The 27,887-nt window shown below is 39.2% G+C and overlaps 2 long non-coding RNA genes across 2 annotated transcripts; one reads left to right on the forward strand and one right to left on the reverse strand.

Annotated features, from left to right (window-relative positions):
- Positions 1–2,578: 2,578 nt before the first annotated feature.
- On the reverse strand, positions 2,579–8,436 carry LOC147751953 (uncharacterized). Its single transcript, XR_015315447.1, has 3 exons — positions 8,173–8,436; positions 5,633–6,578; positions 2,579–3,271 (listed from the first exon to the last, which is right to left on the reverse strand). It is a non-coding gene; the product is annotated as an uncharacterized LOC147751953 (long non-coding RNA).
- A 4,485-nt stretch (positions 8,437–12,921) lies between these two features.
- Positions 12,922–26,786, forward strand: LOC147751954 (uncharacterized). The gene is made up of 3 exons (XR_015315448.1): positions 12,922–13,036; positions 25,436–25,608; positions 26,516–26,786. It is a non-coding gene; the product is annotated as an uncharacterized LOC147751954 (long non-coding RNA).
- The last annotated feature ends 1,101 nt before the right edge of the window (positions 26,787–27,887 follow it).

The following is a 27,887-nucleotide window of genomic DNA, read 5'->3' on the forward strand; positions in this document are numbered from 1 at the left end:
ATAATAGCAATAAAAACCTCGACGCAGCTAGCGCAGTGTTAGGATCGACACTGTTATTACTAGACAGACTAAATTTACAAATTGGGTCTTCAACATTGCCTTTACAATTGACCTGTTCTAGTGATTTATTTTTTTATTAACAATAACAACAATCCAAAAATAACAACAATTTATCTTAATAATTCAAGCTCTTTATAATAAAAAAATTTCTGTCGAAATTCCGCGTGGATACCTGTAAACATAATATCAATTGACCTATGACATGTAGTGCCCTAGCGGTTTTCAGACAAACGACGACGTCACGCTACATAATAATACTACATAAAGAGAAACATCGAGATGTGATAGTCATGATGTCAAAAGCATGTCGAATGGCGTTTGCTTGCTGCACTTCACTGCTTTGCTCGCCATCTTAAAAAAGCCGACCTTTCATCCTCTATATTCTCTTCGGTAGTCTTCACTAGCGGAAGTTGATGTTTGGGGCCTTAGTAGCCCGAGGGGGGCGCCACCTCAAGTGGCTCTCGTCAGCATGTGGTCCTAGCCATTCACCCCGTATCAGCCTCAGCAAAAGAACACCAAGATCGACTACAAAGTAGCCTCTGTCTAATGTGAAATGGTAAGTACGTAAGCAAGCTTTGTGCCAGCCGTTCTTCCACTGTACGTATCTAGCCTTCGGCATTGCCGAAATATATAAAGATATAGGTAGATCATAGGTTATGGACCTAATACGCAGTCAGTTGTCGCTAGCCAGGAGCGATAGGTTATTGTTGTTGACCGCTTTCTCCTGGGTGAGCTCCACTCGCGCTGTTTCTCTCTCTCCTCTTTTTCTTTCCCGCTGCCCTTGTCCGTGGCGGGAAGGCACTTACATTCCACTCGGGTGGGCAACGAGCGCCGTGTCCTAGCCGATAAAGCACAAACATCAGCTGGATCACGCACTTTGTGTGTTCTCCATCCACCATGGGCCAGACCAAATGATGCAGGCCTGCAGCTGCCGCAATACTGTGGGCTTGAAAAACCACTTCACCGTTTATGTTCTTGCTATTCGAGAAAACGCCAGTTGGGCCGTGCACAAGAGCCATCCGATTGAAACAGTACATAGACTCACTGAGTCAGCAGCGACGAGAGCGTCGGGAGTCGAGATAAATTGTGGACGTAAAAAAACGACTGAACCTTGTGTAGTTTATCTGGAGTCTGGCGCTTGAAACTACATAGGAGTTCGAAGGTGACGCGCACTGCTTCTCAAAGAACAAGAAATCGGCGAAAAAGTGAACTGGGATGAAAGGCTATGCTCTCCTTGTTCAAAAAACTGACGTTCATTCACTGATTAGAGATATTCAATCATAAGCTAAGGCTAAGTCGCATCATTCCCGGACACAGCGTAAAACAAGCAATATCAAATGAAAAAAAAGTAAGGTAAAATAAAAATCAAAATCTTTTGTATAAACCAATGTGATTATTTATTGAGCTGTTGCTATACCTAGATCCGTTAAGATTTAGTGTGAACTACAAACTGTAGTTTATGTGGAATCCAAACTGACAAACTTACCAGTTTCCAGTTGATATAAACTCTGAACCGAACATAAAAATATGTATTTTCGCTGGTTCTGATTTTTCTTAACCAACCATTGATTTTCTAGGGGGCCCTGCAATTTTTGATTTTCAAATCTCTTTGGGCTTCACCTCTAGGGAAGTTGCGAAGTGCGTGCACTCACGTAGCCACGCACCAGCTATATCTGTGTCCCTTTGGCTTTGTCCTATTACCTCCCTACTGTAAAGATACTTTATTAGGCGAACTACCACCTGTGTACTTAGCAGTGATGTGTAGATCCGACCATACGATTTGTGGAAGACCGACTGATGCTAGCAGCCTCGTTTCAACCGTTCACAATACCCTTTGCATGTGTCATCTCGACACCCATATGGCATCAGCTAACATTGCAAACCGCTGAGCGATCACCCCAAAGGCGCTCAAGACAACTTATTACCTTTCCATTTAAAAATGTCACTGGGTTTTACTGGCTTGTATAAAATAACAAGGCTACAATACATTCAAAAACCCGAAATAGATTCATTTAAGTATATCTGTGTAAAGGAAACATTGTCGTCCGTTTCCTTCTGTTTCTGGTCGAATCATATATACTTACTAGAACTGTATCTCAAGCATTTCATTGCTTACACATGATTCCCGGAGTTGTCTTTTTAGTGTATGTTACTTCACCTCGTCTCCGCTGGTAAAACGAGTTAGCTTTTAGACGTCTTTCCATGCGTGTTTTTGTTCACGCCAGCAGGAACACGTGGCTACCTTCAGGCTGTCAACATAATGCGTAATCAGGTACATCGTTTGTACAAGGTCAAGTATCGCGTGCGGCTATACGTTTTAGCTTAGGTTGTTTAGGTTGTTTTTTTACCTAGCATTGTACGAACTGCATTGCTTCCGTTGAAGTATGACTCCCAACAGTCGACAAAGTAATTCATAAGACTAGCGTTTTGTCAGTTGAATACGGTCAATGTTGGCATTTCGTAGATAACAGACAGTCTATTCTATAGTGTACTCTTAATTATGCTACACTAGCGCTAGTGATTTGCCAAGATGCATAGGCACAATGAAACGTTTTCGAATACTTATTCCAAAATTTTAACCAAGTGAGCCACATTGAAAATATGAGTTGTTAAAATAAAATTTTTTATTGCTGGAATAGAAATATTTTTAGGAAATATTTAGACCTAATGACATTCAGACGAATCTGGCGTACATATGAAAATATCTACGTACAAGTCTTCTTATATTGGTCGAGATATAATCTTGAATTTCGCTAGATCATCTGCACACGCTGCCAATAGAAAAATAAAAAATTAAATGCCTACATCAAAAAGATACAAATAATTCTACTACGAGTGACCTGAAAAAATCTAAAAAAATATGCCTGCTTTTTTTTTATATATTCATGTAAAAACTAACCTATAATGGTTCGATGTGCAATAACCTTTCAATACCTGACTGATGGATTTTATGAGCTCTTCATTCAGTCCTTCGATATAACTGCGACAACCCCTTACCTCTTCATCTGCATAGAACAAGACTGTTGAAGTTTTACTTTCCAGGGAAGATTATCCGCCCCACATTTCATATTTAGCGTTTGTGATGTACGTATGGCTCAGACATGCGCAGTACGACTAACTCTTTGGATGTGTCGACCATGAAAGTCTGTCTATTGTAAACGATGGCTAACGTTGTTTACGCGACCGATGCTTCTATGCTTAAACCCGCATACTGAAAGGATCCACACACGCATACCCAGTCTGATGTAATTATATGACAAGAATTAGACACAAGTCTCGGCTTCAGAATATAGCTCTTTTATTGTAATTACTTGCCAATATTGTGTAAGTATATAGTCTTGACCTGAATTGCAGCGTTTTTGGTTAACCGATAAACATTCATGTATTAGTAATTATCGCATATATAATTTGGAATTATTCTTGTTCTGCGTGCTCATGCACACAAGCCGCATATCAGGAGCGATCGAAGGGAGTCGCATAAATACGACCTTGGGCCTAGGCCTGAAGAGGTCCCTCAAGATTAAACCTTGCAGGGAGCGTATAGATTTTCATACCATCTTATAGGTGCAGATACGGCAATAAAATACGTATTTATTTACTAATTTGTTTACTGCAGATGACGTTTCAAATCACAAAGTTAGTATAAAATTGTTGTTCATTTTTCATAATTAGGATGAATCGTCATTTTTTTTTTATCATTAGCAAGAAGACTTGACCTTCTCTCGTATAGCGGTACATAAACTTTCACATAAATCAATAAAACCTTTCCTCCCATAGGAATTACATAGTTATACGCGTCCGTTACTAGCGATAACTTTCCGAGACGATTGTCTGTCAACAACTACAAGCTACACATGTATGGTGCATGCTTGAGTAGTTAACTTAATTATCGGTCACATTTTGTGCATGATACCATGGGCGTAATCATAAAGGCAAAACATGTTCGTAGTTTCGCCTAAAAGCCTATATTATTGCAAGACTCCGTGTATACACTCACACACACATATATATATAGAACAACTTTTTTGTATGGCAGATGTGAACTCCCGAAGGACCCGTAAAACCGTTTTCAGTGAGAGTAGTATCCTGCCGCTGCGCCGTCAAACTACTGGTAGAGGCACTTAAAAAATCGAAAAGGTCAGCTGAAAATAGCTGTTGAGAACTAAGTTGTTAACAACCTGGCGGACGGATTCAAGAAATTAAACAAAAGCTGCTAACTGTTTATGATGGGTGAACAGCTGGCAGAACGGCTAAGGCAATCATCTTCGACGGAAAATCGCAGAACAGAAGTCGTTTATTTGCCGTCGTCGATGTAGTTTTTGCTGAAGTACGCATTCAGTTTCCTGACACCGTGATTGAGTATTGGTAAGTACTTAAGCATCAATCTATATGAACTTTAGTGGCAAATTTGCAGAGACAAGAACGTAGCGATCTGCGTGTACCTAACACGATGGGACCAAGGATCTTATGATTAAAAAATTTTTGTCGATATAATTATTGCGAAGGCCCGCATCGGCCTTAGTTTCATCGGCACTTCTATCCCTGATAGCGTTCTGGCTAGTAATGCTAACGATCGAGGGCTTCTATCATACAAGGGTTTCCTAATACATTAATCTCATAAAGGCCGTCTAACTCAAACCGGTTTGGTAACTAAAACCATTTTGAGCTGCAGGGCCCGTTTGTCCAACAATAAAACCGTAAGTTCCAAATTCACTGTTTATGGATATTTTTCCATGGCAAATAAGTGCTAAAAAGAAGCACAAGTGAGCTTTCTAAATGGTATTGGAATTCATATTTACTCGGTCTTTTCTAAAAGTTATTTATCATTACGAAACACCGTGTATAGTTGTTTTCAAGGAAGCTTAATATTTGGCTTCTTTCATTCATCGTTAAACCTGAACATCACCAAGTAAGATCTACGTTTTTTTTCGGGCAAAGGGTTTCAAGTAACTCTAGTTTGATAACTAGCACTGCCATCATCTGGTCCGAATTATGCATGAAATTTGGATATGACCATTTAGTTTGAAGTATAATATGTATATTTCTTATTTCATACATATTGCACGTATATACCTTTGACCGTTCGATTGAATAAGAAGACAAATCACGTGTTAGCTAATTATCTACCTCGTAGAGGTAATGTAGTGCAAACGGAGACCATTTTGCACTCATTTATCTAATTCACCTACGAACTGCACACTTCCGATTGCAGCGAAAATAGAAAAAATAGCGTAAATGAAACCTCCTAGAATAGACTTGAGAACACATATTTTAATTATACTATTAAGTAGCCGAACCCACATGCGAAATGCATAGTTTTTATATCAACGTAGTATTATGTAATCGTACTTGAGCGAATACTCTCGTTTTCCCTATACGCTTGGACGCATATATTTATAGAGGTATTGAAACATAGCTTTATATAATAATGGTAGCTATGATGATGATGTGTCTGGAGATTGTTCAAACGTCTCCATCATCTAGTATCTGTATGTCAGCTCAAGTGTTGCTGGCTGAGAAATATAGTCCTTGTTAGTTGGTAATTAGATCTCGCTGGATGAGCTTCACTTACCACGGAGTCGCTAAAGGAGGGGGAATGGGGTCGTTTCGAACAGGATTGTTCTGTTTTCTTCTCTCTTAGACCGCATATATATGGGAGTATCATTTAGCTGGGTGGCTGGCTTGCTCCGCATGATCGAGGACCGGTATGCGTTCCTTTGCCATTACGTGTCTGTGTCGCAGTCTTCCCACTCAAATTGGATTTAGTGCTGGATAGCGTTGCACAAGCAAAATAGTCGGTGTCAGCCCTGTTAATATTAAATTTTCACACCAGAGCGTCACAATCGCCTGAGTCCATCAGCGAAATGCTGACCGGCTTGTCGAGGTTGGTGGCGCGTCCTGCCAATGATACTCTTTTTAATTTTATATATAACTTTAGGATGGTATTAACGTTCGCGTTTTCCATATAAATGTGTGTGTGTGTGTGTGTGTGTACCAAAGCCATAATTAAGTACATCATTACAGTTAAAACTATGGTTTAAATGAATTAGCAACCTATGAATTATGGCGGTCTGATAGTGTCTGTGTGCAAAAGGGGTGCTGATAGATTCGACATATAAGTATCGAAGGCACCTTTAATTTGAATCCATCAAAATACGTTTGATTTTTCCCTTATATTTATATGTAAGATAGCGTAAGGACCCAAGTAATAAATGAACTTACCGCTGAATATCTTTAATTAAAGGAACGATCTTTTCTTATTTTTATTAGACGGACGATAAAGATGTGTCTCGATTGATGGAAACATTGGACTAGATCTGAATTTTAAACTACTTTTGGGACATGCTCTGTATAACCAATGGAGTTAGAGTATAATTATCAAATCCATTTTATCGCATTTTACACACTTTTTTTTTCTAAGTTAATTCAGGACATTGATGTTATTTCCCCAGATACTCACGGTACCATTGCTTGGCGGTATCTGATCCAATAGTAGAAAACTGGTAGTCCCCATTCACCTACAAAATGTTTTAAAACAATGACTTTTATATACGAGTGAGCTTGCGACTTATAGTAGCCAATAGAACAGTCGATGAGCCCACAGTGTCACAAATAAGTCCATGCTTTTAAAATCTTCCTAAAGTGCTATTTTGAGTATTGGTTAATGTGACAGTACAATAATTTTCGGTTTTGCTGCAGCAAAGAAGTACTAGTATATATTCTCTCTCTCTCTATATATATATGTATATATATATATATATATATATATGTATATATGGAGCATATAATTTTCAAATTTGATATTTCGGGCATGTCGTGGAGATATTCAGTGTTTTCAGTGTGACGGTATCGTCGCTCAATCAATTACGTGCCTAACAGCGATTACGAAGTTCTGACCCGAGCTCTAAAAGGACAAAACTACACAAAATGATATAACTTCTATACACAGTAACTTAGACAAGTCATACATATATCGTTTCACTATATCAAGCAAAAAAAAAGCTTCGCATTCATAACAGTCGATTTATGAACGACAGGCGGTTACGCGTTTTTCTTCCGTTCAGATGTCACTCCGGATGGACATCCTATCGCTGCGACTGCTGACATACAAAGTGATCGATTGATAATCTGGCCCCGCAGGGCAAACTGCCATGGAAACAGGAGACATACTTTCTGTGCCGTGCAGTGACGTGAAATATTGAGCTGAGAGATACGAGAAAAAGAGGTAGAAAAGCCTAGTGCTCGGATATGGAACAATGTCGATGTATGTCCGTGAGGCAATACCTTACACATCTCATAGAGACTAGAGTGACAGTTATTCACTCCGCGTATTCGCTAGGAGCGCCATTGGGTCTATTTAATGTGAGCAGCTCCCTCGACAGTTTACCGTTTCGCTGCCGCTATACAGTGGATGTTTCGTCAAAACGTCGTCGGTTTGGCAGTATCTTTTGTTTCTTCTTTTCTGGAAAATATCTTAGACCCTGGAGACGCGCTGCTTTGTCATCCAAGGTAACGAATACAGTTCGATGAAACTGCCAAGGTTTGTGGGCCAAATATTGGAAACTGGGGGTAGGAGAATAGATGTCTCCCATCTAGGATGATACCATGTGAGGCCGACTTATCACGTACTGATAGACACAGAAATATATGGGATAGGGTACGGAAAAGGTGATATGAGAAAAAACAAAATTGGTAAGCTTCTGTAGCTGATTTATGTTGTCTGGTGAAACTACCATGTCAATACGACAGGTCTGCAGAGTATTAAGGTCTCGTGAGAACAGTTTATACTACATAGTTCAAACAACAAGCCTTGCTACAAGAGGTAATTAACTACTGTATACTATGTTTACTTTTGCGCGGGCTTTTCCGACAAGTAATAGGATTGTTTAAGTCACAATATGACAGGCAATTAAATACGTGGATTAATCTAGATTAAGGACAAAAAGTTATCTTTATTCAACAAATTATACACATTAAATATCGTTTAATTCCGCAGAAAGTCAATAACTAGGTCGACTTACCTTGTGATCTATTACATTTTGTGCTTATGTAGTTGATTATAGTAACATGACCTAGTCGTGTGTCAGAGCTACTCCAGTTAAAAGTACTTACTACAGATGCTGCTTCAATAGACACGAACGATTCTGACTTATACGTTTCGGTATTGCATTATTGCGTAGCATGTTCGTAAGAGCGCAAAGTCTAGACAGTCTGATGGAGAGAACAATTCAGGCGGTAGTAAAATGCGAAGCCACCGGCAGTTCCTGGTGGTCCGCTGTTGCTAGTTTTCGTTGAGCCGTAACGTTTCAGTCGTCTGCTAGGTTCCGCGTGTTTATTGTCGTTACGGAACTGAAGCCATACACGACCGTTGATGAAGTAAGTGACATCCTGTGAGTTCCCTTCCTACATCTGTTCGTTGTCTGAGGATTGCGTAATGTATGCAAAATTAAAATCGTCCTTGGAAAGTGCCCACTCAGCCGAGCAAGTGACAACAAACGTGTTAGCAAGGTTGGTGTATCCAACTTTTAAATTGTCCCGCCTGTGTATATTTCCCATACAAACGAAAGGGAAATCTGGGTTTGGTTCTGACATGACAGGTCCTGAAACGAGTGTAGCGTCGCGACCGGCAGTGAGAAAGACATTATTACGATCCACAATATTGTCATTTAATGTTACTCGCTGCTGTGCAGATAATTCTGACTGATGAGCCTTTTCAGAAAAAAGCTTCACTGACGAGATGTCTTTTAAAAATTACGCTCCATTGTTACAGGATGCAGTTTAAATTGACTAGATAACTCGTTTTATTGAGCGATAAGCAACTTCGAGCAGTATACTTCATGCGGAAAAAACTAGCGATCGATATGATGACAACAATATCCCAAAATATATAGTTACCTTATTTTTCTTAATATTCAGCCTTGATTGCATTAGAAAATAGCAAAACACCGCCCGCCCATACGAACTTTGTGCGCGCGAATATTTGAATCTTATTTGAATGGCCTTCAGTGGTTTAACGAGCAGGTTTCTACTGTTACGAGACTCGCTACGCTACCGCCGCAGTCTTCATTAGTGAATCAACAGGGTGTCTGCCGCTTAGCGAGCCGGTCCTCCCAGCGCCCACTGAGAAAGGTTCAATTGTCCTTGAAACTAACCGTGTAAATGGTACGGCACAGCACTATATTAGTGGACTCACCGTCGACATGACGAGTTGATGTTCAGGTGCCAGATAACGCAACTTTAGCATAAGCAGTATACGAATCTCCAGGTTGCAGTCACTAATAATCAAGGTCAAAACCTCGTCGGGGTATCTGAAGGACGGCCGCAGATCGATTAGTTTCCAATATTCTAGGATCTGAACTTTAATGCAATCGCAGTCTAATAGCCTCATTATAACGACAAAAAACTGAACTAGTATGATCATATTGATGATTTTATACGTCAGCAAATCGTCAAGTGCCATCCATCGAAATTGTCCTTTGATATTTACGACGCTATACATGAAATACTATTTCCGAAAAATCGGCACAGAACTCAGTTAAATACTCAAGTATTTAAGTCATAATTATACAGAATACTTCAAGTTAACTGGAGCTATTTAGCAAAGGTCTCTCCTCAAATAAAGGAAACTTAATGCTACCATAGAACTACAGGTCACCAGTACACCAAAATTGGATCTCTGCGTGATTAACATTAATTCTGCTGCTTATATGATGAAACAACGCTGAATCATGAAAAACTCCGGTCTGATTGGAAACGTAGGGGGTGTATATGGTGTTTTACGATTGGAGCGAGGACATTTTATTGGAAGACCTCTTAACAGAACCACTATGTTCCGTTAAATGCAATTGTCACAATTCAAAATGAAGATGAATATTTGCTTGAAAATTACGAGTAATCTTGTCTAAGCAGTTTTTTTTTTAAAGATGCCTGATATGTTTTTCGCTTAAAGTACGTTCAAAACTGCAGATCTATTTTTATTATCGCATGAAGGTAACAAATGTGGCATCACGTCTATCGTGATATTGTCATCACTTAGCAGTATTTTTCTTCGTTGCCATATTAGTTAAACTGAAATATATGTTACAAGTAAAATAAACACACGGTATGGCAACCCCTTAGAGGCCAGCCATTTCTTGCACCTACATTTATATATATGTAGGTTTACATATATAAAGAAACTTACTACTATGCCAGCTACTTATGTCATCGCAGAGAGAAAGGCAGGTAAATGCTTAAAAATAGAGGGTTGAAGATACCGGAAGAACCGGTTAATGACATTCCCGTATTAAAATAATAATAGTGTTCGATAGAGTAATCTTTAGGGCAGCAATAACCGTGTTGCATAACAGCGTCAACGTTCTCGAACGAACGAGCTAAGTAATACATAGACTAGGCTACGCTTAACTCTTTCGCTCGGAAACGTTTATAGCTAACGGTTACTATTTTGACCCCCTTCGGTAAGTGCAATTTAGATATCGAGAAAAGTCGATTTTTATTTGGGAAAAGTGTTTTATTTTAAGAAAAAAAAAATAGTACTTTGCACTAATGATACATACATAGATGTTTTGAGCTTTGCATCGTTGCGTTAAGCGTTGTTTCAGATATCTGGTTCCCAAAGGGCAATGAACTGTATCAACAGCCAATTTCTAAACCTTGGACGTGAGCGCATTTGGAACTGCAAGTTTAATTTATGGACATTACGACTTGTCGGCATTCTCTAACGTGTGTACACAGACACCACCTTCATGACGAGTCTAATGCTTGTAGCTATTACCGACCAAAAACCAATTTCGGCAACAGACCGCTCTCAGAATAGCGAGGTTAAATACATTTGTTGTACAGATCTTACGCTAGTGGCGTACCAAGTATTTAGAAAATCTATTTGTCGCTATACGTACTTCTGCTGTGAGAGCTCGAACACCAATCATTGTGGGAAAGCTTGCTTAGTATAACATATTAGTATATATATTGCTCAAATGCTATACAATCAGAGACACGCAATAGCTTAGCACCGTGTACAGGTTACGGTAATATTGCTTTTGTCATAAATTAGTGATAGTTAAGAAAGTACGATTCGAAGTCCTGATCCTCAAAATATTTATTGGTGGGATTATATTTATAGGAATTACGCAGTGTTAACATAATGCACTGATGAATATTAGGGTAATTAAGAAGCGAAAGTTTCAAATCCACTTCTTCATACTTTATACTGTAGTCGTCTGAAATAGCACCCGATATCTGAATAATCTTATCCTTTCATATACAAACGTAGCTGAAACTGTACGTTTGATCTTTTTTGAAATTTCCTTTTTATTGGTTCTTGAATTTACCTCGTACGTTTTTATTACATTGTTTATATTATATTATATAAAAATATTCAATAAATATAGTAATATTTATATTGGCATCCAGAGAGGGATGCCAACATTTAATAGATGCACTCTTAAAAGCCGTGTCGCCTGAAGGCTTACCCACATACTTAGGCTTGAAAGGACGTGTGAAGGGTAGATACCTGTTACGTTTCGCGTTATCAGAACTCTAACTATTACACAAAAAGCTCATACACAAAGATATTCTAATTGCTTGTAAAATACTTGAAATACTTCGCCAGATGCTGTCAGCCAGTTAGGCCTCCTGGTTGGATTCTACCGAAAGGTTTGCAGAATTATCTCTGCGTACATGGGCAACATCTGCATCAAACTCTATCTCCCATGTGCACAGATGTTGCCCCACTCTAAAACAAGTGGGTAGGATTTTGTAACTGGAAGATTCTGCTATACGAGTACGCTCAAGTTTCAACCACCGGTGAAAGCACCGAAGAAGATACATATATATATCAGATATTAGTTACCCAGGCCTCGCCTTCAAGCCTCAATAGCCTGGAAACTTTTGGCAATCCGGCATTGTATCGAAATTTCGATTCTAATATGATCTCTCGTTTTGGTAGTGAGTTGGAGATCTGCCAAGAAATAAATGTCTTGAAATTGCCTAGGGCTGACATCAGTTACAAAATGGTTATATGTTAGTAATCCCTTGGGATCAGTATTCGACTGTTGAATAGCCTATTCGAGATGTAACAGCAGCAGTTCCCTGCAAGAACGGTCCGCTGCTGTTGTCCTCTAGCATTAGATATGGATCAACAGAAGCAACGCCAAACTTTTAGTTTCCTTGCAAAGCTCTACAACTTTAGAGCAGAGATTCAGAACAGGAAATTCCGCCATGAAAGCTTTGGATAAAGCCTCGTGTGTAACCACTGAAAACAATTAAAAGCACTGCGTTCAGTAGGGAAATATCGAGGCATAAATTTGCCCACCTTCTGTAGTTCACTAAATTATACAGGGAGAGTGCCCGTATGCTCATTTTGACGTCTTGCCATAAAGTGCTGCATCTGCCACCCAGAACACTATGGTCTTTCTGGGAACAATATGCAAATATTATTTAAAGTAAAAAAATTGATGATTGAGTTCAGGTGCTCTTTGAAGCACCGATTATCAATGTTGATACGTCTGGGACAAGATTTTCTTTTTAACGGTAATAAACTTATGTATAATTTTTAGTCTTTATTAATTTTCTTCGTCGGTTGGTCATTTGCTGAAAGCTGGGTTTTACGTACAGATGTGAAAGCATTTCCTTTGGCGTGCAGACTTATTGTCAACAGAATGTTATGTCAAATTCAAAATCGGGCACTTGCTAAATTAATGAAAGTTTAATTAAAGTTAAGGAGAAAAACTTTCTGGACAAACAACGTGGCACCATTAGAAGATAAATGCTATTTATGTACAGATAAAGAACAGGCTAGAGGGCTGACTAACGACAGATTTAAAACGTATTTACTTTGTACGTAATCCTTCATAGGTGATACCTCGGCGTGTTAATCTTAAATTGGGATACGTGGAATATTCGACACGCGAAAACATGCAAATGGAGTCTCCTAACGATCGAGCTTAATGTTAGTTTCTGGCTTTCGTGGTCCAAGGTAAGCAGTCATTACCGTAACACATCTTAATGACTTTGACAAAAAAACTTAAGATAATGTATGAATCTTGCGCAATAGTGACAGTGTAACTTTATGAATAGAAATACAGCAGTCGCTCAATCTGTTCCCTCAATCAAGCCTTCAGGACGTAACTGTCTCGCTGCCTTCATGCGAGAGTCTGTCGTAATTAGCTGAATACGACCTGAAATAAGATTGCTGTTTTATTTTGGCGATCCATTAACAATGAAGAAAGCTTTTTGGGTTTGATGTCCGGCAATCGACTGTATGAGGTATTGCTTTGAAGTCATTGTCAAACAATAGCCAATGCGTATCTTACGTAAATCCTATTTAAATACTGATATAATCTCACAATCATTTGGGAGACCGCGGACAGCGAAAACGGATTGTAAAACACCGTATTCTGGCTCAGTTAAAGGTACTATAGAATTATTTATTTTTGTAAAAGTTTCTGGCAGTGCCACAATAGAAGAACTTCAATTGTTGTTTTTAGCCAACGTCTGTTTGTATCAGCATAGATCAGGTAGAGAGATACAAGGTACGTGAGATAAAGCATAAGTTTTTGTGTGCCACAGTACATACAACAAAAAAAAGAGCGGTCCGGCAGAGGACTCAATAAACGGTAGAATTATTTTTTTTAAAGGTAACTCTTGCGTTTTTTTTTTCAGTTAGTACTACTAAACCGTCAATCAACATTATTCTGCATACATCACTTAAAAGGCAATTGAACTTAATATACTGTTACAGACTTAAGCAATGTGGTTGAACGGTGTTGCAATATTTTCTATGCATTCGTCAAAATAATACACATCCTTTACGAGTGAAATAACGACGCTTACATTACCCTTAAAGCCTTTCTATTTTATTGGGTGAGACACCTCTACATGAGTAGTCAAGCATCCGGTAAACGAATCGTATTGTGAAGTTCTTCTCATTACTTACCCTTAATAAGATTCACGTTCCAATTACATGTCCGCTATGGCGGACATCCGCAGTCCTATTCATTGCCTTATTGGCACCTGCCTACATTCCCTTTTATCTAATTATGACCACTATTATGATACATTGAGTACCTGGTGTTTATAAATCCATGCCTTTCTCTTACACAGTTATCGTGTCCCCTTGCATCTTTAGTGCCTTGAACCGATAATAACCGAGCGATTGACCCAATCCTTTATCAACTCCTGCAGTCGGGCTTTTTCGTTACATTGTCCAAAGATGGGCATTTGCCGGCTTGGCTGTGAGTGATGGGACGCTAACAAATTGTTGGGCCTTAGCGAAAGTTGTTTAGCAAAGATACAATATCCACAGTCCACACCAAACTCTGGCCACTGTTTCAGTTACATTTTATACTGTGCGCTCGCAACAGTGTCCGCATTACCGAAGTCGCATGAGTCGTATCGTGGTGTCCGTATTGATATGATGACTGCATCTGAACGAAGGCGAATTTTTCATTTACCTACGGCGAGGCGGCAATGGTTTCCAGAGAAAGGGGAATTTTGTTGGTACGCGTGCGTTTTGTAGTAGAAATGCTAATCTGGATGAGTCGATACGAGTCTGCGATACATCGGTTATGGAGCTACTAGGTCCTCTCTAGATGTTTCGTTGTAATAGGCCATATTTGTACTACTTATGTCAGATTACTTAATTCGTACACGACAGATACGGGTATCAGTGGCGACAGCAACGTAGTAGTTATGCCTTGATAAGCTGTGGTGTCATAGAATTGCCCACCGAAATCTGATCGAGTTTTGCGTATTAACTCTAAAGGGACAGCTCGCGTGAAATACGTGGCATACGCAGTCATCCACTGCCTAAAAATGATCACGATAGGTGACGAAAGAAAATTTTCGTAGATGAAGCTCCGATCGTGAATATTAGTGCAGACCGCGTGAAAAATCTATAGTAAAGCTTCACTTGTGCCTCCAAGTTAAGTGAACTTCGCTTCAAGCACAAACCGTCTAAAAACGTGTGAAAAGAAAGAACGTCGGCGAACGAATCGCTCTTTTCAGGTTCCTTGTACGATACAGGCGATACATGTTGCTGAAAAATAATAGAAATCTAGAGATGCTTCAATGTAAATGATTGAAATTTACGTTTCTAGAATTTTTTTTTTTGCGAAAGAGGAGCTATTAGGATTGTTAACTGCGCAAATATTGTACAATTTTTCTCTGGATATGTATAATTAAAGCCCCTTTACTTAATACTCACACAATTCACGAGGATATTTGCGCTAGGCGTCGAATGTAGTACCAGTAAGATGGTCGGTAGGTTTGTTTCTAGGTTATTTTCGGAACCTTAAGAGATTATCAGGTTAACTTCTGAGAAAAATCATGCCCAATAATCAATGGTGCGATGTCCTGCCTTGGTATACCCTATGCTTACCATTATTTCTATACCATGGTAGCTTCATTGTAGCTCTATATCGAGCTTACAAAGAAACCGAGGTTAATGCGTTCGCCAATTAAGTAAATTGGCACATACCTCACAGCTCATGGAGAAGACGTTGCAAATGAGTGAAGATCACAATTTTTTTGCAGCTGCCAACCATCGGACGCCCAGAGGGTCGAGCGAATTATAGAACACGCCGGTCTATTGAAGCCGAATCTTCTGTCAATTAGAAGAAGTCTATCAGTAAACGTCATGCCGATGTTCTGAGGTCTCTTAAGAAGACAAAATCTGCTTTTTTGGAGTCACTAGAACGATTATCGGTGTTTATTTAGCTTTTTTTACGTTGTGTAGTTGATCTCACTTTTTTCCTATAATAATTAACATGCTATGTTTGATTGTGCCACTCGCGATTTGTCATTAACGTTGGTATATCCAAATATCTTAGTACTGTATAATATATTAGAGGCATATTCAAATATGAAACTGGGCCAAATTCTGATAAAGAAATTGGTAACCGATGAAGAACTTCATATCAAGGTATTCTACAAGATAATCTAAAAGGCGAATAAAAGTGTCCATATACAATGGAGCCCATAACACAAACCCATTTGCTTTTATATAAAAAACACACACAATGTAAATGCTATGTTCAACGTTTATGCTCTTGAGTATTGCGTCAAACGACTAATGAACCCCCCCCCCCCCCCTCTTAGGGTGAAACGAAGTGTACCGTTTCAAATCTAGACTACCTTACCGAGTGCATTATGGGGGAGATGCAGAACTTCTTAGACGGCCATGTTGAAGGAGGGTACTTGCTCACTCGATAGATTCGTGCTCATGTTGATTGTCGGATGCACTGGATAGGTACAAGATCTCTTTACAGAAGAGCAAAGATAATTGAGGGGATAGCATAATATATCTTCTGGTGTATTCAAAGGGATGTCACAGTTGTTTCTATCCATAGAAAACACCTATAGCGAATGATTTTAGCCATACAATTTCGGCAACCCTTAACGCTAGTGACAGACTCAAAAGCCAAAACATTTAGGTTAAAATTCGTCTATATTGATGTACTTGCTTAGAATAAACTTCCACGCGAAACGTGAAGTAGACGTAAAACATTACCTAGAACTTGGTTAGATTAAACGTGAAAAAAAAAACACCTGCAGCATTTGGTTAGTTAATTAAAGTTACGCTATTCTTTAAAATCACCACGCATATATGTTTAGGCGTCCTAGCCATGAAGTACGAAATTGTAAATTTATCTATCCGCAATTAATATCTCCATGCTTTCTGCAAACATAGTGAAACCCTTCTACTTTACCGGGATGTTGATTGTAGATATCTCTCTCTCTAGCTTTTCTTCGTAAATACACTCTTCTTTATTTATATTCTGGTCACGATTTCACAATAAAAGCTAAAAAAAAAATAAAGAATAATTTCGTTATCCGTCAGGCCTTTATCCATTCATACGAAAAAGTTATGCTAACATTATAGACCTAATCAATCAACCGAAAACAGCCCCGCGATAATTTAATGGAGTTCGAAACAAAGTTTTGCCTGTCACGAAATTCAGTATTTTGAATGTTCGTTTTTTACTTGAAGCAAAAATGGTACCCGCACGCAGTTTTAATCAATTTAACTTGCGAATTTAATGTGTTGTAAATCTAGCAAAGTTTGCTTCTGAAACAAGTGGTTCATTTTTTACGAATCCGGTCACAAAATCACCATAATTCTATTTAGCAGTATGCTACAGTTGTCTGCTTTTTGCTGTTAGTCATATGCTGCACATATATCACTGGTACAAAGGTTCATTAGAAACGATGGAAGATTTTTAAACAAATGTTTTTAGTTGCAAGGCCTCGGTTCTATAATTGCATTTGGTGATGAGTAATGTGTCCTGGTTGTAAGACATGCTTACTTCTGACGGTGGTCAGTGTCGTTATGACTATTCTTTAAACACAATATTGCACAAGCAGCTGAAAAAATCTTCTTGGAAAGCATCGGGAGGTATCGTCACTGGGAAACTGCTAGACGAGTTCTTACGTATTTAGAAAACATTTCACGATTTGCCTTTCCACGATGGCTTTCTACAGAACCCATAAGCGTGCCCGATTAACTTAGGCTGTTCTGTCACCGGTATTGTGTTGGCTGTACGAGGCATTTCAGATATTTTTCCGGTGACTGGCTTCTATCATCACGATTTTTCGATTTTAATCACTGGTTGATAAAAGTATAATGATGTGCCTGTGGGTATAGGTATTTTCTAATTGTATGCCTATACTAGTACAGATGTATATTGCTCGCCTACAAATGCTTGTGGGAAATGATGATTGGCAGCCATGTCTTATTATCACAGTAAAAGCTATGCCAAGAGCTTTAACACGATCGTAACTCGGCAACGCCTATGCTCAGCAAATGTAAAGAAATTCCGTAAATATAGTATATATATATATAGCCTTTCGTTACTCCTCGATATATATAGCAGGTTGACTAAGAAGTGTTCACTGCTTGCCTGGTACCCTTGTTTAATTTTTTCCACCTTAGACACAGTTTTTATTATATGAAATATCGGAATTATTGCACTTTGCTTAGAACTTCTGCTACTTCAAGCCTGAAGTCTAAATAAAATTTTGAGTTGTGGGCTGGATCGTCACTGCAATCCATTGAGACTTCTAAGGCAAAAAAAAAATGTCCAACGGTCTATAACGTGGACTATCAAAAAGTGAAAGATCGGAACAAAGGTTTTCTATACCGCTAGAAGTGAGTCAGAGGTTTAGTTAAAAGCGGGCCATCACCTTACATGCAGTATGTTAATATGATAATCGTCTATGTTTAGATGAGAGATAGCCTGTGTTTATTATCAGAGGGTTCATGTTAATAAACCTTTTTCTCCTTTAGAAAGCCTTTTTCTCCAGTTCTTCCTGGAAGTACTGGAGAAAAAGGCTTGCCTCGTATAAGTCTGGAAAGCGGTAAGTTCCAGAAAAAAAAACCTGTAACGAGATAGTCGAGATTGACAATGCTGATACTCGAAATAAATATATCCACCAATCCAGCCTAGAAAGTCTTAACCGTAAGTGATCCTGGCGTAACTGTCTCTTTTCTTTTCGTAGTTATAACTTATATATGTAATTTGCAAAATATGACGCAAATGGCATATCGCTATATTTTAAAAAGTACAGCATAAACTGTTTGATCTCATCTTCGTCTATGATTACAGATTTTAGTCTTCGCTTTTCAAACCATTGAAAAATCCGGTAAAACATTCAAGGTCACGTAAAGACAAAGTCAGCGCTGTTTCAATTCAAAGCACCTAAAACAGGGAACGAACACCATCGTACGATAGTTTGGTTCATATGTGTTTCTGCATGGTGCAATGGCCAGCTTTCGTAAATTAGCAAGAGATTTTGCCGTCCGTATTGCCTGAACGCTCACATTATAAGAGTTCTTGATGCTTTCTAGTCATGAAAAGAGTTGTCTACCTCATTTTGCATTACAAATTAGGACCGAAATGTTCGAGCTACTTTTGTAGCATTATACTTGCTACTAAAGCCAGCAATGTCTGTGAAACGATTGGTCACAAGTAAAGCCACCTTACGTGGATCCATAGTGTAGGTTTCGTAGTTCATCATAAGGCGAGATAATTTACCATATATCTAAAACGTTGGCAAAGTATTTTGCATTCCGTTCAATGACGCGCAAGCTGTTGTTAGTTACGGGTAACTTTTACCAAACGTTTCCTATTATAAACGTTTGCCAAACTTAGGCTGCCCAATGCAAACGAAAACAATCGTTAGTAAGACGGTGTCTGCATTGAACAACGAACGTTACGTAACTATTCGTCGACGTCACTTTGCTTCTCTGATAGCTCGTTTATTGTTCTTAAGTATCCTAGTCAGCGCGACATGGCTGATGAAAGGCTGTGTTGTAATAGATGGGCACTTCCCTAAGTCCTTGACTTAAAAAAATGGGCTTAGAAGCTACCGCATACTTATTTTCGATAAACTGAATGAATGACTTTTCTGCTCTGCAATTCTGTTGTCTGCACAACGATTTCAACCATTAGGTTTTTTGGTATGGTTAGATATAGATCCATATATGGGCTTTTTAAATTGATTGATTACCGGATTCCCCTAGAAAATGCCATATGAATCGTTTGTATTTCTTTCTAATATTGGTTCGTGATGAAGAATTGTTTTCTTTTGACTAATTGATGAGCCGATCTGGGCTTTTGGCAATGCCAAATCTCGGCTCATTGGTGGGTAACTGAAATATCAAAGAAGCACTTCTAAACAATATGTCGCATTTCCAATATTAGTAGCTCTCTTTTCATTGCTATATGTATTTCGGTTCTAGAATGTGCTTAAAACATTAAGCAGGCTTTTTTTAAGAGCTGCTCCTCTTCACTTTTAAACAAACATGCATGAGATAGAATCAGTTGTGCGAGTCTGAGATATACAAAAAACTCATATCGTCTGCGCTCCGGAAGCTCAATTCTATGAATGCCATATTGCGCTTCTTTGAATGGCACAAAGTACACGTTCAGGCGTGGAAATATGCATCGTAAGAGATTTTCCATAAACCGGGGCCCTTGGCAAAGTACGCTGCTATGTACGAAGCACGTGAGATCCTCGGCCATGAAAAAAGGTATTCCCTCATAGGCAATTTTCTGTGCTGGTTCTTTTATATTTACCACAGACAGCATAGCACTATAGTCAACCAAGCGAATTCTGTTCTTGGGAAGAGCACCGGGAATCCGCAAGTTGCTGCAAGAGGATCCAGAACCTGAAAACGATCAGGCCGAGCTAGAACCTTTAAACGACAGCGGTGTTCATATGCTCTACACAACAAGTTATATGTAAAGCTCAAGATTTTCACGACGAAAAGGTTCTCTCACGCCCATCAATGGCAAGGTACATATCCACAATTCTTGGTTAAATCTGTGTCGAATTATTTGGGTGTTCTTGCTTATACTAAGTACAGCAATATTAAATATGAAGAAACGGCACAGAACCGCAGAAAGGCGGCGTTCCTCGAAAAAAAGAACGCTATTACGTGGTTTTCTGGTACGTGCCAACGTTGAGGCCGTTTATTTGTACAATAATCGTTGTAAAATCGAATTTCGTTTAATAATTAGCAAACATAAATTCATGAAGGGTCTCAACGCGCACGTGCCCTCTTGATTCGACTATGAAGAGAATCTTGAAATCACTTGAATACCTTTGCTTCAACGGAAAAAATGTGCGCCACGTTACCAACCGTTGAGGGTCAAATACGGCGACAGTATCCAGGGCGCTCTGATACAACCTGTTTTGCAGATTGTATCGTGAGTACGCGAGTCCCCATGGTCCTGTCAAGTAGCGGCAGGCTCTTTAAAGTTACTCCGTCGAAATCGTGAAAAAATACTCACAAACAGAGTGGGGCACTCGTAACATGCTGAAGCAACGTAGGATACCCTTACACGTCGATAGATTTCGGCCTGTTCGAATTAAAGTATGAATCGAAGACTATGCACATATGCAATTCCGGTCATTTGGCCATGTCCAGAAAGGACGCGTGCACCTTAGTTCTATTAGAGCTTTCCAGAATCCAGCAACAGCGCAATGATGGTTTGAAGGGTGGTCACAGATTCGAAGAGGATTTTGTGACTAGACACTAGACAATTTAATACTTCGTCTAAAATGAAGCACCTACCTCGTCTACTAAGAACGTGACTGAAAAGATGCAGAATACATATCATTGAACGTCCTTGTTTGTCTTCCAATAAATAACCTTTGCACATCCGTTGCGTCAATTAAAACTGAGGTACTTATAACGATAAGTATAAGGCATAACGATACCTTAGGCATCGCCATCGTCGGTCACTGGCATGCAGGTGACTTCCATCGAAAATAGTCGGCTACATCACTGATATCCGTGATTGTTTAAAGAATAACTGTAATCTATCGGTAATTATGAGAATAGTATTCTAGCTACCTCTATAGTGGTCTATGTACCTCGACGAGATTTTCCACTTTATCATTATGTTCACCCTACCGCCCTATTGTTCATTGGTTTCATGAATTTCTATTTTTCTTCTTAATAGCGATTATGCTACAGAAACGTTGCACATAAGCGTAGGTAATAAAAAAAAAAATGGACACTTAGAGAGTGCCTAAAGTCCTTCGAGAAAAACGCTATTCGATCAAAGAATTTTAGGCATTCCCTTCTTCCTATCTTATGATAGATATGATTTCATATGGTCAAATTTCACTCGTTACCTAGTTACCGTTAGCAGAGGGCTAAAATGGTTCAAAAATCCGACCTTTGACCGCAAATTCGCTACTATTTACTACTATAATCCGTACGAAGCTGCTACGGACTGCTACACAACGAACACCAAAGCACGCTTTACCCACACTTATTATAACTTCCAACCTTTGATGCTGAATTTGAGCTCTTATAGCAACTAAATCTATTGCATCAAATGGCCATTGAGATATAATGGCTTGACATTTTTTGCAAAGGTAGGTATAACTACTATGAGCAGAATTTCATGACTTTTAGTCATACTGGTTCGTTTAGTAACGCTTCATAAAAAGGGCGCCAAGACAGACTAACTTAATTCCCTCTAAGTATATAGGAAGCAGGAAAAGATGGCTAGGAAAAGCTATATCTAGACACGACAAAAGTCTTTTAATAGTTAATGAATTTTCATTTAAGAAATACACTAGAAAATCTGCTATGTGTTGCGCCGATTACTACTTAACTACTAACCTGGTACTTTAGCAAATGTAAAATAGCGTTAAAATGTTTTTAAACCGTCAAAAAACCCTTGTGTTACTGTCAAATAGGCCAATTCGCTAACGATTATGCTATACTGAGTATGAACGAATAAAGTAAACAACGGATTTCTCCATCCCTACGCACAGAAACCATCTCTACGTAAAACCAATTAGATTTTTCAATATAGTAGCTATCTAATTAATTCTTTCTCATGTTAAGAGGAAACAAAAGCTAACAATTTTTTATTCCCGCAGATTACGTAGGGAACTGTTTTCGAATATCTAAAATACGTACGCACCTTCACCCATACTTAAATAAGTTCCTTTGATATATCGTTTCATTAATTGAAATTTCAAGTTGTACCTTTTCGTTTTAGAAACAATGGTTCTGGAAATAGTTCTCTGTGGACTGTATTGGGTGTACATCTGATTTCGACGATGGCGTCTCGCCGTAGCGTTCCATATTATAACGTTCATAAGAATCTGTGCGATCCATTCCACACTACACCTACCTTATCCGCCGGCGGTATGCCGCCTTGGTTCTTCTGGCGATGACGTAATCAGCGTCATCGGTGATGGAAGAAGATCACATGAAGTATAGCAGCATTATGAGCTGTTTTTCAGTTTCCAACTATATAGATATTTTAAGTTTCGTATCATAATTGACAGAACAACCGAAATAATGACACTCGCCAGGTTCTTTTCCACCTCTGACAAATTAAATCTAAATTCAACCACAGGCCAGATTCTATTTTGTTTTATATACGTCCCTGGTTGACAAAGAAACGTACCTGTAGATGTAAAATACTCTTTTCCAACAAACTAATCTTCGGATGTGCAGGGATCGAATGCCTTTTCATGGATGTAATACTAACGAAGGAGAACAACTCCTTTTTGTCGTTTTAGCGCGTGGTACGACCCCTCGTTAATGACAGGCCTAACAACACAAAAATGTTCCGCAAACACGGGTTCGTGATGCAATAGGGTATGAACAACCTGGTCGATGATCCGATATATAGTATAATCCTGAGATGCTTAATTTTCGGTTCTATTTAGAAAAAAAATGGAAATGTAGAATACATAAAAACTTGGCTGATATATTAATGACCGTTCGTAGGCTAATATTGAGATAAGCATACGCCATGTGTGTGCTGATTTTATTATCAGGTTTGGGTTGTACTTTACTTCAATGGCAAAACGTTCACTTTTGACAAACCTTGCCCCATTGACCAAAGTTCAAGTGTGTAACTTTCGGGCATGATGAAGTACTTCGAAGAGAGCAGGTCGTGCGCAAGTGTGTGTGTTCGCAATTATAACGCAGACAAAAGAGAGCGATTTCTAAGCAGTTATCCTTGCACTTTAATGCTATAAACAGACTGGACGCGTCACTCATTGAACGATTGCAGACAATATGCACTCGAGCAACCGAATCCGTTTGTCATGTGACGTTCCGATGCAACGTTAGAGATTGACTTTTAACGGAGGCCGGTACAGGACACAAAGTGATTATGTTCTGTGCCACTGCTAATTAGCTGTGTTTGTAAGGGGCTGGGCCTTTCTGCGTTTTGTTATACGATGTTTGCCTATATTAAATCGTCAGAGCTTCTTCGAAATTTATTGCAAAAGAACCTGTTCCACTAATACTATGTATTCGAGTTTGTTTAAGGCGTTCTTCCAACTGAGCGGTAATGTTCATGAAATTTGTAAGTTCACGTTAAATGCTGCATTCGTTTCGCTGCCGATAGCCATGCCTTTGAGTGGCCAAAAGATCCTTAGCCGGAAAGTTTGACCTTGCTGCGCCTAAAACTTGCCGTCGGAACAGCGCTTAACCAGCTCAATCAGCATCGACTGACAGCATTGCAAAAGCAGCACGAACCTATAACGTCCTATTTTTCCCATACTTATTTATGGATAGTAGCAGTGTGCTTTCTACAGGTGCGTATATTGGATTGATCATCCGGCATAATGTACTTCCTTGTAGTTTTTCAAACGTTTCAAATCTATTACACGTAATATTTCACGACCCAGTTTCAATGAACCAGACACGTAGTTGCGAACCTATTTATATACTGCAATGTCTATGTTCTTTAACGTATAGTACTTTAGGCTTTTTTACTTGTGCATACAGGCACCACGATAGACTGGGCAGATTCGATCGGCCCGGGGCGCTATACGTTGATTTAAGCGTCGATGGTAAGCATGGCATTATTCGGAGACCGAATTAAGGAGGGGAGCACCAGAGCCGTAGAGACTTTTTTATGTCATGGGCCACATGGTGCTACAGAGCTGATGTTTTGCCGCCTATTTCAATAGTGGTCTACCGCCTGACGACCCACTGAGACAAAGAAGCTTCCAGGCCTAAGGCTCTTATCGGTTGCGTTTTCTCACCTAGTCACTGTCGGAAGCCAATTAAGAATGAAAATCTAAATAAAATGCTAGACGGACCCACTAGCCTGTCGTCCAAGCGAGTTTTGAACCTTGGCTAACTGCTTTTCGCAAAATTTACAAAAGAACTACAACAAGGCGGACTAGAAACAAGTAAATTTTACAGCTGATTGTTTGAGATATTATGAAATCAATTTGAATTATATGCTTCCAACATCTCGAAAGTCTTATCTGCATCAGTAGGTCAAACCATAAGCAGGTAGCCTGACACGATTAACACGCATCGTTCCGCTAGCAGATAGGAAACAACTGTATTTCAGTTAAACCGCTTCCAAGGGTCATTGTAACACGTGGTGAAGTATCTTTTTGAATGTGAAGTCACGGAGTGGTATGTTTCTTTAGTATTTTTCAGGTTGCTTATGTATCGTATAGGCTATGCTTAGAACGCAAAGGTGACAACCTTAGGTTTCAAGTTCGCGATAAATATACCATATAGATGCTAGCAGGCTCCGCAGACGTTGATGACAAGGACTTGCAAGTCATTCTTTTCGAAGTATGCAATTCAATTCTATATTAGTATTAGGAGAGGCACAATGGGACCATAATTAATTAAAGCCTATTCAACTTTGTGACGGACAGATATACTACTGTTCGACTATTAAACCTAGGGGCATTTGGTGTTCTAGGTGCGAGTCCGGGCAAAGACACGTTTCATTTCGTACTGGGAATCGATCGATCATTGAAGAGCGAACGTAAAACTCAAAACATTCACTTCGATATGAAGAACAGGAACATAACTAATATGAGTATACTACTTTATTAAGGTAAATATATCTTGCAGTAAACTCCGACCTGCGTTCCCGATGCATCTTCTCGCTCTAGCGCGCTCTGTCCGTCGGGATGCTCCAGCCTCAGACACTTCCGTTTTTGACGACATCGCGCGTCAGTGTAATCTAATTGATGGAAAAGGCAGCTCATTTGCCGTAGAATATAACTAACAATAAGGATATAAAGGTAAGCTGACCCTTTGGTTGCTAGTTAAAAGAGGCTCAATGTTAGCTAAGTAGCTTAGTTACCGACGACTCGATAAGTAACCGCAGTCGATAACTTAACAGCACCCGCTGAATATGGGATAAAATCGAGCGTATTCTCAGGGAGAGATGGGCAGCAAGCCAACGTTGTCATTTCAGTTTGGTGTCTGATTTTCCAAACCACATATGCCATAGAGTACTAGTCGAAAGGTGGATTTCCATTTAACTCAGAGGGCATCGCAGGGCATTTAAACAAACTAACATTGAGAAGAAGTCCAATTGTCCAGACTGAGCATCGCACTCGACCCGTAAGCAACAGATTCATCCTGGTGGACGTAACGATTTTACTCAAATCTTCTATAGAAAATGCCCTCTATATAGTAGCTATCATCGACACTGTATTTCTTAGTGACTTGTTTTGCTCTTTTAGTTGTATCCCTCAATTAGACTGCTACTAGATTGTTGGTCTGGAAAAAGCGGAATTATTGGCTTATTCCCGCCTAATGTTCTTAATGCTATTCGCTTTAGGTTATAACAACAGACTTTCCAGGAATCCACACCGAGCTGCCCCCACCTGTTTAGGGTATTTTGCAGTTACCTAGATAATTATAATAATAACCTAGGACGAACTCATTATACGGCAAATAGGATGATAATTTTATGTGCCTGACATGCATATGTATATTAAAGTTGACGTAACTTGCGTATTTAAATAATTTTAATATGAGTATTTAAGTTCGTAGCAACGATTACTCATTATATGCGTCATGTCTTTCCTTTATATTGATCGAAGGATTTAGCAACCCAGTACGAAATAGCGTGTTTACCTAAAATTAGTGATTATCTAATGACACATTCCATGATAATGGCGCGCACGGCATTCATCATAGCTTCTCGTATCAAAACTACTGATAAATAAAGGAGCTTTTGCCCGCCCCGGTCTCCCGTCCCGAGAGCAGTCGTGTTGATAGTAGTGAATGCCTACATACTTCAGGCGAAGCACCACACGGTCGTTCGTACTGTCGAAAAAGTTCGGGTGGAATCTCCTCGGCAAGCTTGCAATCTATACGTTCGTGATCCTCAATCGATGCCCTTTCTATCCCGCGAACTGGGCATCGGTTGGCAATGTAAACACTCGGCTGTCCGATTATCAGCATTGGATGACATCACATTAGTTTTACCCGTTTTGTGCATACTAGTACATGGAATATCGAGGGTTTGAGCCGCTGATAGTCCGTCGATTTAGGCGAACATTGATACACTGCTCTATCGAGAAATTTGTTCTTTTAGGAATATATAAAATGAAATGATCCATGGTAAAATGCTGGACATCACGTTAACAGGTAAACTGATCATAGTTGTTACTCAACGTGTTCTTAATAAAATCAGGTTTGATTTAACATTTTTTTATGAGTTGAATCCATCTCTTGTTCTAAACTAAGATTTGGATATTTTGGTTACTGTTACTTGTACATGGCCTATTTCTGAAGAATAATAGCATTACTCGCCATTTTAGTACTACCCAGTTGCCCATCCATCCGAAATTTTCCACGTTCAATTGTGACACGAAAACTTTACCCCTTAGACAATATGTTCGTTGGTCGTTCCGTTGATGCTAAATTTGATTAATTTACTTACATATTTCAAGATATGAGATCGAACACGTATATTCGAATTAAAAATGCTTTGGACACCTATCTGACCCTTCAGACGCTATTTAGTAATCTAAACATTTTCACGTGGCTTTCTCATCTATAAGACGCTTGTAAACATTGGGATAGATAACCACAGCAAGACAAGGATTTTCGAAGCTAGGTGGCGAACGCTCAGTAAAACCGAGTATATGCACGTGCAAATAAGGGAAAGAATTCGGTACGCAGTAAATTACGTGCACTTTAACTAAGAAAAATTCCATCGTTAAGTTTTCATAGGATGGCTGGACAACCTTAGAGGTGCATCTATATAGAAGACTCTTCCATTTTTGCAGTTGGATGCGTCCTAGCAACAATTGTAGGCTTTTTCTTTTATGCTTTTCTGTCTCCCAATAATGAACTAGTGCGCTCTCAAGATCTAGCTGTCGTTATCCAGGAGATGGTGGGCGTGGAAATCGCCGACATGTTGTTTGCTGGCAAGCCTTTACCACCCTTTGATCTTGTATCAAAATGTGTGTGTATATATATATTGAGATCAGGTAAGATACTCAGATAGGACCAGAGCTTCGTATTCTGTTTTGCTAATGTTCGTCCAAATCTCTTCGCACGT

The sequence above is a fragment of the Varroa jacobsoni genome, unplaced genomic scaffold (genome assembly GCF_002532875.2).
Source record: "Varroa jacobsoni isolate VJ856 unplaced genomic scaffold, vjacob_1.0 contig00953, whole genome shotgun sequence".
NCBI lineage: Eukaryota > Metazoa > Arthropoda > Arachnida > Mesostigmata > Varroidae > Varroa > Varroa jacobsoni.